The sequence below is a fragment of the Mirounga leonina genome, unplaced genomic scaffold (assembly GCF_011800145.1).
Source record: "Mirounga leonina isolate KUSES-001 unplaced genomic scaffold, KU_Mleo_1.0 Mir_169, whole genome shotgun sequence".
NCBI classification, from domain to species: Eukaryota; Metazoa; Chordata; class Mammalia; order Carnivora; family Phocidae; genus Mirounga; species Mirounga leonina.
Genome location: NW_023270431.1, coordinates 6,628,638 through 6,645,786, shown reverse-complemented (window position 1 = coordinate 6,645,786; position 17,149 = coordinate 6,628,638).

Here is a 17,149-nt window from a genome sequence, read left to right as displayed (position 1 = left end):
ATGACCTGAGCCAAAGGCAGACTCTTAACAACTGAGCCACCCAGGTGCCCCAAAACCAATGGCTTTTTAAAAATGAAATCTCCCTTCTATTCCGTAGAACATTGAATAAGAAAAGAGGTAAGCAAAAGACATTTTTACAGAGTCCAGAGATATAACAAGAGAAGTATATTACAAACACAGTATGAGGTTGGGGATTGAATATTAAAGTAGTTTTAGATATAGCAGTAGTTTCTAATACTGGATGGACATTAGAATCACCTGGGGGAGTTTTAAAAATACTGAAGCGTGGGCCTTGTCCCAGAACAATTAAATCAAATTGTTCACAGACATGTGGATAATAAGCATCAGTATTTTTAAGCCCTCCCTCCATAATTGTAGAGTTTGCTCCGTGCTGAGAATCACTGAAATAGAACATAGTGAAAAGGTGGTTTGCCCTACATATGAGGCAAATGATAATGTCTATTCCAGTTGCTTTCATTGTTGAGCATTTTTTGTTTAGAACATAATTAAATTTGGTTCTGGTTCAGTCCAAACTTGCCTTTAAATATTCTTCAAACATAAATTAAAAGAGTGTTTTACTGGTTCTAGAAAGTGCATGGCAGTTTAGTTTACAATATCTAGGAATCACAGCGTGGGAAGGCACTTTGGAGCCCTACCTTCCTAAAAGAAGAGCTAAAAACAGGGAAATAATTAGCGTTTATTTTGTAACATTTATTAGGGGTCAAATCTGTAACTGAAAAATGAAGACGGAAAGCCATCTCATTCATTTAGCATATGTGCATGCTCAAAACTGAAAAAGAGCCAAATTGAGCATCTAGATTAACATATGTGCATCTAGTATTGCTAACAGCTCTATAAGAACAGCTATATCCCAGAGCAGTCATAGATGAGACTTAGAGTTTTCAAATATTAAAAGCATGGTTCCATTTCTATTCTAACACCTTGCAAGGGTTACAAAACAAAGGGATTCTAAACAATGCCAGCCTCTGTGTTTTCATGATTAGCATTGTTCTCCTTTGGGAGCAGGAAATATAATTCAGTCACACTTCAGGGCCCAGATGCTTTGCTGATACCAGGCATCCCAGACCACCTGTTTTCACAGACTCATATGCACTTTAGTCTGTCATTCACGGGTGCCCCATACACATATTTGGCACTTTGCTTGCTCACTGCGTTGGCAGTTTTCCAAAGACGAGTAAGTACATTGCACTTTACAATTCTACATGCAATGCTTTCCAAATTCAGTTAAGTTACTCACCATCTCTGTAAGCATTAAAGAGGCATTATAACCGTGGCAAATTGCATAGGCCAAAATAATTCTACCTAAAACCTATTAATCCAAGGATTTTAAAAGGGATTACATACGATTTTAACAAATACCTCATATCAACTGCATATTCACAAAACATAAAAAAAAAAAAAAATTACTGTTTCGGTGTTCATTAATTCTGGGAGCCACAAAGTATGGAAACATAGCAAGAATTAATTTTCTATAAGTTTTTAATTCTATTCTTTTGTTAGATCTCCAACACCAATTAAGAACACATTAGAAAACAGAGTGAACAAGTAGCAACCTTAAAGAATTAACCTGTTTTTTGTTTTGTTTTGTTTTGTTTTTTTCATTTCAAGGGTTGTAACTATGTCCAGGGGTTCTTGATGAAAGCTGGCATTTCTTTTCAGGAACATATATATTTGAGCATGTGCTACTTTTATAGAGAAAAATAAAGCCCATATGCAAAACCCATTTTAAAGTAAAATGCCTATTGTAACTAATTTATTTTTCAAGAAAATGTTTAATTTTGTAATATAGTGGCAACTTAAGTATTAGCCAAATGAGCAAATAAAGCAAGAACCATTGCAGTTAAAGTAAGTAAGTGGATAAAAGAGGCATAGTTACAGAAGTTATAAATCTTAGAGTCATTTAGAAAAACTACAAAGCACTCAACACTGCAGTGTCCCAGGTGGCTTAGGCAGCAAGCTATTACGGGAATATTCACATGCTGAACACTCAAAATTACAACATGCAAAACATTGGCTAGGCAACTAAAGTGTACAAAGTCCAATAAGAGTAAGAAAATTAAAGAGCTCATGTTCTGGTGATTAAATGCACGTAGGTCCCCCACACATGACATTCATGATGAGAAAATGAAAAGAGTATATTAAAAAAAAAAAAAGACTTTTCTAATTTCAGGGGAGGTGTTGCACAACTCAGAAATAACTAGCTCTTTTATTTTGGAAAATACGTTTTTAGGCCTTTTTAATGAGTAGAACGTCCTCCCCCTTTGGCCATCTGTCTACTGGGAATAGGATGGGAGCATTTTCCACACATTTCCAAATTGCACTGCTTGAATAATAAATTAACTAGACATTTTATTTTCTCCATGACTGATAGAAGACACAAGCCTTTACGGGTGATCTGGAATAGGGGAAGAAGCAGAGTTGGGATGGAGAATCTGGGGGAGACATTTGGATGCTCAGCTGCTTGACAGCCTCCTGGGCTAAAGGAGGTACACGGCAAGTGAGAAATATCTCATGGCAGAGACAACCGAAGAACTGTTAAGAATGACAGTGTCTCGTGTTTATTTTTCAATTATAGCCTGTGCTTTTCTGAAATATGTCTTTATTTCTCTCAACTTTAGAGACCCAATAGTCATGGCTCCATGGTGTTTTGCAAAACTAAAGAGAAAGAACTTGGTGTATGATGAAGCAGTAAAGAGACGAAACAGCAGCTGAGGATCTGAGGACAAAAGATAGGACAAGACAATGGAGAAGAAAGCTGTTCTGCATGTAGACTCAGAGAAGATATGAGATACTCCCTAAAAACACCCATAGGAGTCTCTATGTGGAGGAAGATTGCTAGGAGGCTGGAGCCAAAGTGAGCTACATGGAGAGACGTTAGCCAAAAATTCCAGAAAAGGCACTGGACCTCTTAACAATATGCAGAATGAGGACTTCAATTATTTTAATTTGAAAGATTATTGACATCTCGGATATTAAAATATATGGTCTCTGATAAGGGCTATCACAGAGTACAAAGCGTACTGAGGCACCAGAAAAAATGCAGATGTTTTACCCAGATGTTTATAAATGGAGGAGGACCTAACCAGATCAGCAGCTGTATCCTACCTCCTCCGTTTGTAAGCCGTGTGGTATCAGAGAAGAGAATGACCCTTTCTGGGACATGTTTTTCACCTACTAAATACGATTAATAATACCAACTTCATTGGATAGATGTGTACAACAAATGTGTTTAAAGCACCTGGCATATCATAGACATGAAATAAATCTTAGTTCCCTATTCCTAATTGCCCTATCCATCCTGCTCCCCAATAAGGACTCTAGGAGACAGAGGCATTGATTCCAATTAGAATGAAAAAGTTTTGCAGAAAAATTGGCTTTGAATTGGGCATTGAAGCATAAGTATGTAAAAGTACTTTTAGATATGAATTTAATGGAGAGAGGTCATAATATAATTACAGGGAAATTTAATAGTATATGTAGGGATCTCCTTAAATGCAAGAAGTGTTCATAGAAGAGGAAGTAGGGTAATATAGCTAAAATTGAGATTTCCTAATGTGTGGTAGGCAGGATATGGTTAGTTTGGGATTGGTGAATCAAAGATGCACCGGGGGCACCTGGGCGGCTCAGTCGGTTAAGTGTCTGACTGGATTTTGGCTCAGGTCATGATCTTAGGGTCATGAGATCAAGCCCTGCGTGAGGCTCTGTGCTCAGTGGAGAGTCTGCTTGAGATTCTCCCCCTCCATCTCCCTCTGCTCCCCCCTTGCTCACAATCTCTTTCTCAAGTAAATAAGTAAATCTTCAAAGATGCACAAAAGGTCAAGCATGTAGGTTTAGTTCAACTTATATCTTTTGAGATTAATTAGAACTTTTCTGATTTCTCTTTATTTTTCTATATAATATTAGGTAACAGAAGGCAGCCAAATTGCCCTGTATTTTCTAGAATCTAAGCTAGATTCTACCGTGATTGCAGAGATCACAATGGGTCAAATTGTAGCAGGAGTCCAGGTGGGTGTCGATGGAATTCATTTCTTAATGTTTCATCTGTTTTTAAACTACCTTCTTAGGTGTCAGAGATTGATTTCCACTCTGAATTCTCTAACATCTTTCTATTTTACTCTGATCTCTCTCAGAGTAAAATGTATTCTTTTAAACATCTCCTAAAAATAACTCTTTGTAAATGTGCTTCTCTATTGCTTTCCTTTTCTTCTACTCCAGTTTAAGTTCTGGCCTTTCCATCCTGTTACCATTTTATTAGTTCATCATTTCTGTATTACAAAATGGTCTCTTTCTGCTTTGTTTCAGACTGCATGATCCCAGATTCCATTCTGTTGCTAAAGTGATCTTCCTAAAATCCAAATCTATGATGTTATTCTTGAATGAAACCCCACTGCATACTGAATTAAATTTCAACTCTTTGAGGACACTTGTACACTTGGTCTTTTTGCTTTTTGCTCTTGGTCCCCATATAAACCCCTAAAACCATGCCTCTGGAGGTGTAGTCATACCAACTACTTAAAAGTCTCCAAAAGGAACAGGGCTTTCCTAGTCTTCTTTGCATTTGAAGAAATCTGTTTTTTAGTGTTTTGTTTGTTTGTTTGTTTGTTTGTGGCCACAAAATTAAACTTTCTTTATCTTAACTTATGTAAATGGTGTTCTTTTTCTAAACAAACAAACAAACAAACAAAAACAACAACAAAAAAACTTCCTATGTTATCACTTCTGGAAAGCCATCCCTGGATTCCTCTCTGTGTACTCGAGGTCCCCTTTGTTTAGATTTCATTATAATGGAAAAGTGTTCTGTACTTCACTTTTCTGAGGCCAGAGACTCTTTTTCATTATCTTTTCTCAATTCTCAGTATAGGTCCTCAAAGATTGGTACTTAAATTAATTAGTCAATGGATTAACAAAATTAATTAAAATTATGATTTCATTCTTTGTCAAAGAGTGAGATGAAACATGACCTTATCTGGAACATGTCTAAAATCCTTGTGAAATGTATACATTTTCCCCCAGATTAAGAACATTTCACACTACCATGTTCCCTTACATAAGAAAAGAACAAAAGAAGAGGAAGAGGTTATAAATCACATAATACTCTTTCTTTAATTTGAATCCTGGGAAATTTAGAGCTGCTTTTTGCTGTTGTTGACCTAAAATTTTTAGTCACCTTTTTTGCTAGATGTTTGTGGTATAAAGACAAATAAAGGATGGATTTTTTTTCCTTTTATTTTGGTGGGGGAGTGGGAGGGTTAGAAAATTCATTCTACTATCCTGCTCTAAGATTAAGAGTCCAAAAACACTTTGGGGATATCTTTATCTATAAAATGGCATAATGATACTTCACTTAGGAACTGCTGTGAGACTAAATACAGTAATGCTTATTTAAAAAAAAAAAAGCATAGTATCTGGCTCAAACAGCATTCTTTTTTTTTTTTTTAAAGATTTTTATTTATTTATTTGACAGAGAGAGAGATAGTGAGAGCAGGAACACAAGCAGGGGGAGTGGGAGAGGGAGAAGCAGGCTTCCTGCCGAGCAGGGAGCCGGATGTGGGACTCGATCCCAGGACCCCAGGATCATGACCTGAGCCGAAGGCAGACACTTAACGACTGAGCCACCCAAGCGCCCTCAAACAGCATTCTTTACCTTGGCTATATATGTATTATTTTCCTTATTAATATAAAAAGTTATTTCTGTGTTAGCTTCATTGTATTTATGATTTTCAATGTAAACCACCTCAAATAAATAAAACATAAATGAATGCATTCATGAATTGTTAATAAATAATTTTACATGACTCTACTAAGATATCTAGGACTTCTAAATGTCTAATTAAAGGCTATTTATAGCAAACATTAAAAATATTTTCCAGGTTAATGAAAAGAATAATAAAAATAAGAGAAAATTTTAATTTCTGCTGTTACCAACTCCTCTCTGCATTTTATCATTTTTCTCTCGGTTAATAAATCACCTACCCATTGCTCTCCTATTTCACCCCCTTGTCCATCTACCATTTTGCCATCAGATTGATCTCTCTAAATATGGTTATGATGTTGATAACTCTCCCTTTCAAACTATCCATGATTCCTGTTACATATGAAATGATACTCATGTGTCGTGTATGGCGTTAGCACTCCTTAATCACATGGCCTCTGCCTACCAGCTAGATTCACCTACGCTAGTTCCCTCCAGGTCCCAGTGTTTTAAACTATTTGCAGTCTCAAAACTTAGTAGGGTATTTAGCCTTAACCTGTATACATGGGATCCCATTTCCCTGAAGAGCCCTCCTTATCACCACTCACCCAGATTAGCATCCGGGTACCACCCGTCAATCTTCTACTCTTTCAAGTCACACCTCAAGTTTTATCATTCAGTAGCTTTTTCCCTAATCTCCAAAAAGAATTAGTTGTTCATTCTTCTTTTCACTATGTCATCTACCTCATGCCTTGTCACATTGTCTGTTCTTGGCATTTTTGTCTTTGTGTTTGTTTTTTTAACTCTATTTCTGATGCAAGGCAATAAGCTGTTACCAGAGCAGACACACTTTTTCCAGATTCATCTTCATATAAATGCAGTAACAAGGTTTGACACATCATTTTACTGCTCACCATTTTCTAGTAAAAAAGAGTATGAGAATAAATACTTAAGTAGCATAGACAATCAGAACAATTAAACAGTCACACAAGAAAGGAAAAATGAATCACACAATTCTGAATTGGTCACAACTGCATTTCTTGTTAAAATAAATTGAGTTAAAATTTTCCAATTTTTGCATTTCTTATACAGTGAGTTCCTCCAGAGCAGTCCTTTTTAAAAGTTTATACATTTTAATAGACTATTTTAGTTTCAATTGTATAAAATAATGTAATGGTATCTAACATTTAAATATATATATATTTATCATATATGTATATTATATATCTACTATATTTCACGTGTGTGTGTATGTGTGTGTGCAAACCTGGAGATTAAAAAAATATATCCTTTTGGGAAAATTCAGTAGCATCCAGTTGAAATAAAACATTTTTAAACAAGAAAAATTAGTTCAAGAAACAGAAAACTTCTTGAATGTACAAATTGGGAAAACTTCTGAATGATAAAAGCATAGAGGATTAAAGAGTTATGGATAAAACTAATTAAAAATAAAATTTAGGGGACACCTGGGTGGCTCAGTTGGTTAAGTGTCTGCCTTCAGCTCAGGTCATGATCCCAGGGTCCTGGGATCGAGTCCCGCATCAGGCTCCTTGCTCAGCCGGGAGCCTGCTTCTCCTTCTCCCTCTGCCCCTCCCCCTGCTCATGTGCTGTCTCTCTCTGTCAAATAAATAAATAAAATCTTTTAAAAAAATAAAATAAATAAAATTTAGAAAAAATATGAAGCTTTGGCAAAAATATATTTTTATAACACAGTAAAAAAAAACCTATGTAACATTTCCCAAAACACACATACACACATTTTTAAGTAAATGTTATACAATATTATTATATCTGAATTGTGTTCCTCCCCCCAAATTTCATACATTGAGCCCCCAGTACTTCAGAATGTGATTATATTTGGAAATAAGGTCTTTAAAGAGGTGATTAAGTTCAAATGAGGCCATTAGGTTGGGCCCTAATCCAATCTGGCTTGTGTCCTTACAAGAAGAGGAAATGTGGACCCACAAAAGAACACCAGGGGTGCACAGAGGAGAGACCAAGTAAGAAGGAAGAGAGAAGGCAAACATCTATAAGCCAAGGGAAAAGCCTCAGGAGAAGCCAAACCTGCTGATGCTTTGATCTTGGACTTCTAGCCTCCAAAAATGCAAAAAATAAATTTCTGTTGTTCAAGTCATCCATTCTATGATATTTGTTATGGCAGCCCTAGCAAACTAATATACATATTGATTAAACAAAAAGGCATATGGGATTCATATAAAATGGCTGCTTGCGAGTATGTAAGGTGGTAACTTTTGGTTATTCCAGAGCATATAAAGAAATACAAAACTGTGGGCGCCTGGGTGGCTCAGTTGGTTGAGCGACTGCCTTCAGCTCAGGTCATGATCCTGGAGTCCCGGGATCAAGTTCCGCATCGGGCTCCCTGCTCAGCAGGGGGTCTGCTTCTCCCTCTGACCCTCTTCCCTCTCGTGCTCTCTGTCTCTCATTCTCTCTCTCTCAAATAAATAAATAAAATCTTTAAAAAAAAAAAAAGAAATACAAAACTGTGAAATTAAACTGAATTTTTTTTCACTGTTTAACAAAAGTCTTACAGATCATGTTATTAAATAGCAATAAAAGGAGAAAAGATTATCTAATATTTAGTCTCTAAAGCTTCATATAGACATATATTATTAAAGCAAGATAGAGGGGTGCCTGGGTGGCTCAGTTGGTTAAGCAACTGCCTTCGGCTCAGGTCATGATCCCAGAGTCCCAGGATCGAGTCCCGCATCGGGCTCTCTGCTCAGCAGGGAGTCTGCTTCTCCCTCTGACCCTACCCCCTCTTGTGCTCTCTCTTTCTCACTCTCTCTCTCTCAAATAAATAAAATTTTAAAAAAAGGAAGATAGAGTTAAAGTCATAAAAGAAAAGTGAGATTTTAAGAAAAAATCTAAAAATATGTACCATTCATAAAATTAAGTATTAATTAGCTTAGCTCATTGCAAATATCCTAATATAGAGAATAGAAAGTTTTACCTGGCTTTATATTTTCTTTGATAATTCTGTCATTTAAATATTGTAAGTCATCAAGACCTCTATAAATAGTGTTTAGTAAAATACTTACCACATAAGTAAACAATAAATATTTCCTGGGAAAAATATTAAATATTTTCCTATTCAACAAATGCTCTCATCAACCCCAAGAAAACTAATTAATACAAAGCAAAATATAAAGGAAATATTTGGAATATAATCCTCAATGGGGAAAAACTGAGAGCTTTTCCTCTACAGTAAGGAAGGGGACAGGGATGCCCATTCTCACCATTGTTATTTAACATAGTACTGGAAGTCCTAGCCTCAGTAATCAGACAGCAGAAAGAAATAAAAGGCATCCAAATCAGCAAGGAAGAAGTCAAATTTTCACATTCACACATGACATGATACTTTATGTAGAAAACCCGAAAGATTCCATCAAAAAATTCTTAGAACTGATACAGGAATTCAGTAAATTCACAAGATACAAAATCAACATATAGAAATCTCTGGCATTTCTATACACCAACAATGATTCAGCAGAAAGAGAGATTAAGGAATCAATCCCATTTACAATTGCACCAAAAGCCATAAGATACTTAGGAATAAACCTAACCAAAGAAGTAAAAGATCTGGATGCTGAAAATTATAGAATACCGAGAAAGAAATTGAAGATGACACAAAGAAATGGGAAAATATCCCATGCTTATGAATTGGAAAAACAAATGTTGTTAAAATGTCTATATTACCCAAAGCAATTTACACACTTAATGCAATCCCTATCAAAAAACCACCAGCATTTTTCACAGTGCTAGAACAAACAATCCTAATATTTGTATGGAACCACAGGAGACCCTGAATAGCCAAAGCAATCTTGAAAAGTAGAGCAAAGCTGGAAACATCACAATTCTGGACTTCAAGTTATGTAACAAGGCTGTAGCAATCAAGACAGTATTGTACTGGCAAAAAAAAACCCAGACAGTGGAACAGAACAGAAAACCCAGAAATAGACCCACAACTCTATGGTCAACTAATCTTCAACAAAGCAGGAAAGAATATCCAATGGAAAAAGGACAGTCTCTTCAACAAATAGTGTTGGGAATCCTGGACAGCAACATGCAGAAGAATGAAACTGGACCATTTTCTTATATCATACACAAAAATAAATTCAAAATGGATGAAAAACCTAAATGTGAGACGGGACACCATCAAAATCCTAGAGAAGAACACAGGCAATAACCTCTTTAATGTCAGCCATAGCAACTTTTTACTGGATACATCTCCAGAGGCAAGGGAAACAAAAGCAAAAATGAACTATTGGTATTTCATCAAGATAAAAAGCGTCTGCACAGTGAAAGAAACAATCAACAAAACTAAAAGGTAACTTTCAGAATGGGAGAAATTACTTGCAAATGACAGGTCTGATAAAGGGTTAGAATCCAAAATCTATATAGAACTCCTCTAACTCAACACCCAAAAAAACAAATGATCCAGTTAAGAAATGGGCGGAAGACATGAACAGACATTTTTCCAAAGAAGACATACAGATGGCTAACAGACACATCAAAAGATGCTCATAATCACCCATCATCAGGGAAATACAAATCAGAACTACAATGAGCTATCACCTCACATCTGTCAGAATAGGTAAAATTAACAACACAGGAAACAACAGGTGTTGGTGAGGCTGCAGGGAAAGTGGAACCCTCTTACACTGTTGGTGGGAATGCAAGCTGGTGCAGCCACTCTAGAGAACAGTATGGAGTTTCCTCAAAATTTAAAAATAAAACTACCCTATGATCCAGCAATCCAGCATCCCAATGTTTACAGCAGCATTATCAACAATAGCCAAATTATGTAAGGAGCCCAAATGTTCACCATCTGATGAATGGATAAAGAAGAGGAGGTATATGTATACAATGTTGTTGCCATTTACAACAATATGGGTGGAACTAGAGTGTATTATGCTAAGTAAAATAAGTCAGTCAGAGATAGATAAATACTGTATGATTTGACTCATAAGTGGAATTTAAGAAATGAAACAGATAAACATGGGGAAAATAAGATAGGTAACCATAACACAGACTCTACAGAGAACAAACTGAGGGTTGATGGAGGGTAGATGGGTGGGTGATTAGCTAAATGGGCGATGGGTATTAAGGAGGGCAATTGCTGTGATGAGCACTGGGTGTTATATGTAAGTGATGAATCACAAAACTCTACTGCAGAAACTAATATTACACTATATGTTAACTAACTGGAATTTAAATAAAATTTTAAAAAGAGGGACACCTGAGTGGCTCAGTCAGTTGAGCATCTGCCTTCAGCTCAGGTCATGATCCCAGGGTCCTGGGATGAAGCCCCATGTCAGGCTTCCTGAGAGGAGAGTCTGCTTCTCCCTCTGCCTCTTCCCCACTGCTTGAAAGCATGTGCACATGCGCACACTGTTCTTTCTCTCTCTTTCTCTCAAATAAATAAAATCTTTTAAAAAATTTTAAAAGAAAAAAAATAAAGGAAATATTTGGTATATTAGAGATACAAATTTAGAATCTTTTTCCTGAACAAATATATTCTTATTTCAAATCTAATTGGATAAAGCTATGATTAAATTAATTTTTCATTTTACTTTCTTTATAGAATTACTTTATGTTGTTCAATAAAAAACTTAATTACATATTTTACTTATTTATTTATTTATTTAGTGAAGTGTTTCATTTCCATCCATTATATGGTGCTTAAGGTGCGCTTCAATTTTTTAAAGTTAGACAGTATTGTCTTTCGTCCATATCTCCAGTCATGGTGGATGATAAGAAACAAGGAAGGGCTCAGTAAAAGTAAAAATTATAGGAAATGTCACATTTCCCTGCAATATTTACTTGAATGTCATCTACTTCTTACTATCTTGAGATTTAAAATATCCCAGATCTTGTCTAAAAATATTCACTCTGGATGTTGCTTTTCAAAGAGCTGAAAAAAAATATTATTGTCTAGAATAGAATATGAAATATCTATTGTCACATTATCTTGTTTTATTTTTAAAGATTTATTTATTTTAGAGAGAGAGACAGAGAGAGAGAGCATGAGAGGGTGAGAGTCAGAGGGGGAGGGAGGCAAATAAGGAGAGAAGCAAACTCCCTGCTGAGTGGAAGCCCCACACAGGGCCCAATCTCATGACCCTGAGATCATGACCTGAGCCAAAATCACGAGTTGGACGCTTAACCAACTGAGCCACCCAGGTGCCCCCATTACATAATTTTAATCTTAGTTCGTGGTATAATGTGGCTTCATTTCGACTACGGTTTTATTAAGATTTGAATAAAATTACTATTGTTCATTTTAAAGCAGTTTGGAATCCATTTCTTTTGTATGTGAACTTATTAGTAAGGGAAAGTTATCGTGTGCAATGTCAAATATGTATATATGCATATGCATGAGTTAAAACATAAATCCAGCAAATATAATTTTTAAATACACACAAAAAAGTATCAGAATTGGCTTAGAATACATTTTGGAAAATAACTGATAAAATCACAATTAAAATGTGCATAAGATCTTATATTTAAAAACCCAATTATAATGGAAGAATTGCTGGAGTAAACAAAATATTGTTGATTTTTTGAAAATCTTTTTTTTTTTTACCAAATATTACAGGTATGTGAGAAAATTTGATGCACAATTAGGGAAGAGTTTTGATAGGACATTTCACTATATGACTTCTCTGTTGTCAAAAGTAGTAATTTACAAATATAGGGAACAGTCAGTTAAATGTAGGTTTATTTCAATAATGTAGCATCAAGATTCATTAGCAAATTCCATTTGTAAATATGTTTCATAAGTCAAATACTAAACATGAAAGATATTTTGAAAAACATTTTATTGTTAGACATAACATTTTTTAAAATACAAATTGGAGGCTAAATTTTAAAGAATGATTGGAATAAGACTGAGTTCTACTGTCAACAAAGAACGAAACTGGACTGCTTACATCATGAAACTTTTTCATAATATCCACAACAATATTTCTTTAAAAGCTACCTGATTCAGGGTCCCTGGGTTGCTCAGTCATGCATGGAGTCTACTTTTCCCTCTCCTTCCCCATCTGCTCCTCCCCTGACTTGCACTCATACTCACATGCACATGGGCTCTCTCTCTCAAATAAATAAATAAATCTTTAAAAAAAAAAAGTAACCTAATTCACTTTTAGCACCTATGGGAGAAAACAAACTTCCTTTGTCTTTAGTTGCTAGATTCAAATTGTATAATGTCCTGCTGTATTAGAATTTTATATTTAGTTTTTATTTTAATTTAGTTGTCTACAACTTTTACTTCCAGTCATGCTGCAGAGGCAGAGACCTAAATTACCCTCAAATAATAATCACCTATAAAACTGGAGAAATTATACCAAATAATTGTTTTCAAACATTGGATAAGAGTGAAGATCAGTAATTTCTGTGAAAGGGACACATACCAGGTAAACTCTATTAATATTCTAGTTTTCTATCTGGAGAAATATTCCAGACCACAGTGAAAAAGTTTCTATAAGGTCTTTCTGAATTGAGAACATAGATATCAGAGTTTGAGAAATCTAAGCAAGTGGAAATTACAAAATAGAGTTCCAGGGAGAACAAATCTATACAGAAAAAGAGCCCCAGAAATCTGATTCGGGATTATCTTCAGTTTTTGCTGAACACAGCCTGTTGAAGATCCCCATATGTAGGGAGAAACTCCATGAGGCTAAATAACAAATGACCAACATTAGCTCCAAGCTACATAATTCTGAGAGTTCAGATAAGATAGCTTTTTGTATTCTGATTAGCAAGAATAAAGAGTCCTCTTTAATGGTATGGATAATTCAGTAGACACCTCAAAAAGTCTTCACCTTAATAATACATCTAAACTTTCCCTGGATTTAAGGCTACTCTATACTAAACTGTAGCACTGGTTAGTAATTAAAAACAAGATAAAGTTGATACCCAATTAAGTTAACTACTTGCTAGAACAAAGCACAGTGCTCCTTTAAAGGTAGAAGATAAATTCAGATTCTCAGCATTAGAATACCCAGCCTCCAATCAAAAATTACTTGGCATGCCAAGAAGCAAGAAAGTGTGGCCCAAAGTCCAGGGGAAAATCAGCCAAAAGAAACAGAACAAACGGTTATACAGACATAGGAATTAGGAGATAATAGCTTTTAAAATTATTACCGATACACTGAACATGTTCAATGATTAAAATTAAGATGGTGCAGGACCTTTAAAGAAGTAATTAAAGTAAAATGAGGTTATAATTATGGTGCCCTAATGCAACAAGACTGGATCCTTATAGTAAGAGGAAGAGACACTAGGACTGCACTCACATAGAGAAAAGGCCAGGGGAGGACACCGTGAGAAGACAGTGGTCTGCAAGCCAAGGAGAGTTCCCACCAGAAACTAATACTGCTTGTATCTTGATTTTGAACTTCCAGCCTCTATAACTGTGAGAAAATACATTTCTGTTGTTTAAGCCACTCAGTGCGGGGTAGTTTTGTATACAAGCCCTAGAAGACTAATAGAAATCCTAGCAAATACAAATGGGTAGAAGTGTGTCATTTAGACCCAGGACTTTGAGAAATTTCCAAATTTCTACATATTATTGATTTCTAATGTGATTCCCTGCAATAAAAAAATATACTCTGGCTCAGTCAGTAGAGGGTGTGACCCTTGATCTTAGGGTCATGAGTTCAAGCACCACAATAGTCTTGGAGCCTACTTTAAATAAATAAATAAATTTAAAATACATATACATATTTTTTTTGTGAATACAGTTTTTCTAAATGCATTGAAACATGTTTTGTGCTCAGCATATATTGTTTTGGTGACTGTTGCAGGGACACTTAACAGAATGCATGTTTTGGTGGTGTATGCATTATACAGCATATGTGAATTAGGTCAGACTGGTTGATAATGTTACTCAAAACTTCTATGTCTTTACTGAGATTCTACTTGTTCCATATAATAATGTGATAGTGGTATTGGAATCTCCAAGCAAAATTTTAATTTGTCTATTTTTCTGTTCAGCTTGTCAATTTTTCCATTGTTTATTTTGCAACTGTCTTATTGGGTGCATACACAAGTAGATTACACAAAAAAGAGTAAATTAGGCCAAAAACTTGTAAAAATATAAAATAATCTACAGACAACTCATTAGAAAATGAGTTTATTAAGATTTTCTAATCTGACATAAATATGAGAAAACAAATTATGTCTCTATAAACCAGCAATATGAAGTTAAAAAACTTACTTCAAAATGTTTCATTTGTAGCATCAACCAAAATGTAAGTTAAATAAAAACATATCAAGTAGAAGATATTTAAAACACATTGGGAAACTTATTTTTAAAGTAATTGAAAGAAATTAAAGTTGTACTAAGTAAAGGGAGACATAAACCATGTGTGTTATAAGGAAAACTATATGTGGTAAAAATGCCAATTCCTCTCATATCTATGATTTTAAAGTAATTACCACATTTTTGCCCAGGGGAAGTTGTCTTTAAAATGTAAATTTAGGCCAGGGCACCTGAGTGGCTCAGTGGGTTAAGCAATTGACTCTTGATTTCAGCTAAGGTCAAGATTGAGCCCCATGTTGGGCTCTGTGCTGGGCTTAGAGCCTGCTTAAGATTCCCTCTCTCTGCCTCTCTCTCTCTCCTCCTCCCCCACCTATTTTTTTTTTTTTTATGTAAATTTAGGAGCCAAAATCACCAAGATACCCTTAAGGACAAAAAAGATGATGAGGAGCAGGATAAGGAAATGGAGAAAGTGGGACAGTAGCAGAATGGGTTTATTCTACCACAGATCAATTATAAAGGCTTAATAATGAAGACAGGGGGATATTGGGACAGGGATAGAAAAATTTAGCCTGTGGAACCAAATAAAGAATGTAGAAACCCTACTCAAAATATATGGGAACATTAAAAGTCAGAGCTGATTTTGAAGCTCTTTGGGAAAAGAATGTGTCAAATGAATAGTAGTGGGACCATTACTTATCCAGACAAGGAAAAGCTGATAGTGGATAATAAATAAAATATGCCAAAAATAAATAAAATAAATAGACCATACCAAAAAAAGAAAAGAAAATTAAATACTGTATGATTTGAAGACTTACATTTCAAAGGCAGAAATTTAAACCTTTTAGAAGCACACATTGGCAACACAGAGTAAGAAAAGATGAAAGGATACCTCTTATTACACACAAAGGCAATTATAAAAAATATTGACAATTTTGACATTAAAATAAAACCATTTGTCTATCAAAGGCCACCTTTTAAAGAACGAAAAAGGAAAACAAGGACTAGGAAGACATTTTTATACAAATCATTTATGTATATTGACCAGAAAGATAGTCAGTCCTGCAAAAAATTCCAAAATATAAGAAAAGGCATTTCATAAATTGAACACATTTGGAATGACTCTAAAACCTATGAAAATATGATGAAGCTGGCTAACTGGGAAGTGCAAATTCTGACCACAATAAAGTATCATTTTATATCCTCTAAATCTGTAAAATTCAGAAATCCTATATACTCAGCCATCAAAAAGAATGAAATCTTACCATTTGCAACAACATGGGTGGAGCTAGAGAGTATGATGCTAAGCGAAAGAAGTCAGTCAGAGAAAGACAAATACAATATGATTGAATTTAAGCAACAAAACAGATGAACATATGGGGGGAAGAGAGAGAGAGAGAGACAAACCAGAAAGTGACATCTGAACTATAGAGAACAAAGTGAGGGTTGATGGAGGGGGCCCAGGGGATGGGCTAAATGGATAGTGGATATTAAGGAGGGCACTTGCGATGAGCACTGGGTATATGTATGTATGTGATGAATCACTAAATCCTACATGTGTAATATTACACTATATGTTAACTAACTGGAATTTAAATAAAAACTTAGAAGGAAAAAAAAGCAACATTCAAAGTGTCCAGTGTAAGAGTGTGGGGAAAGAAGAGATATCACATACTATTGGTGAGATTATAAATTGATATGAATAATGTGTTCACACTGTTGGGTGATATTTCTCCACGAGTCTATCGCATCTTCTGAGAAAAGTCATCAACAGCTTTTGTTCTGACTGCATTTTTTCCCCCCCAAGGATATTTAAATAGTAAATATCCTTGAAAGATAGAAAGAGTGATTCCCTCTGGAGTGGAGAACAAATCTGAATGCTGTCCAAGACAGTACAGACAACGTCTCCTAGGAAAAAGTTGGACTGACTTGCTAGTGGTCCTTTATAAAAGTTTAGGGTTTCCTAAACTCAAGTTCCTCTCCTACAACTTACCCCACAGGGCATGCAGGTATCATCTGGCTCTCATACGTTATACTGTGGGAAATCAGAATGAGTGGTGTTACTCGGGCTACTGTTTCCTTCTTTCTTTCTTTCTTTCTTTCTTTCTTTCTTTCTTTCTTTCTTTCTTTCTTTCTTTCTTTCTTTCTTT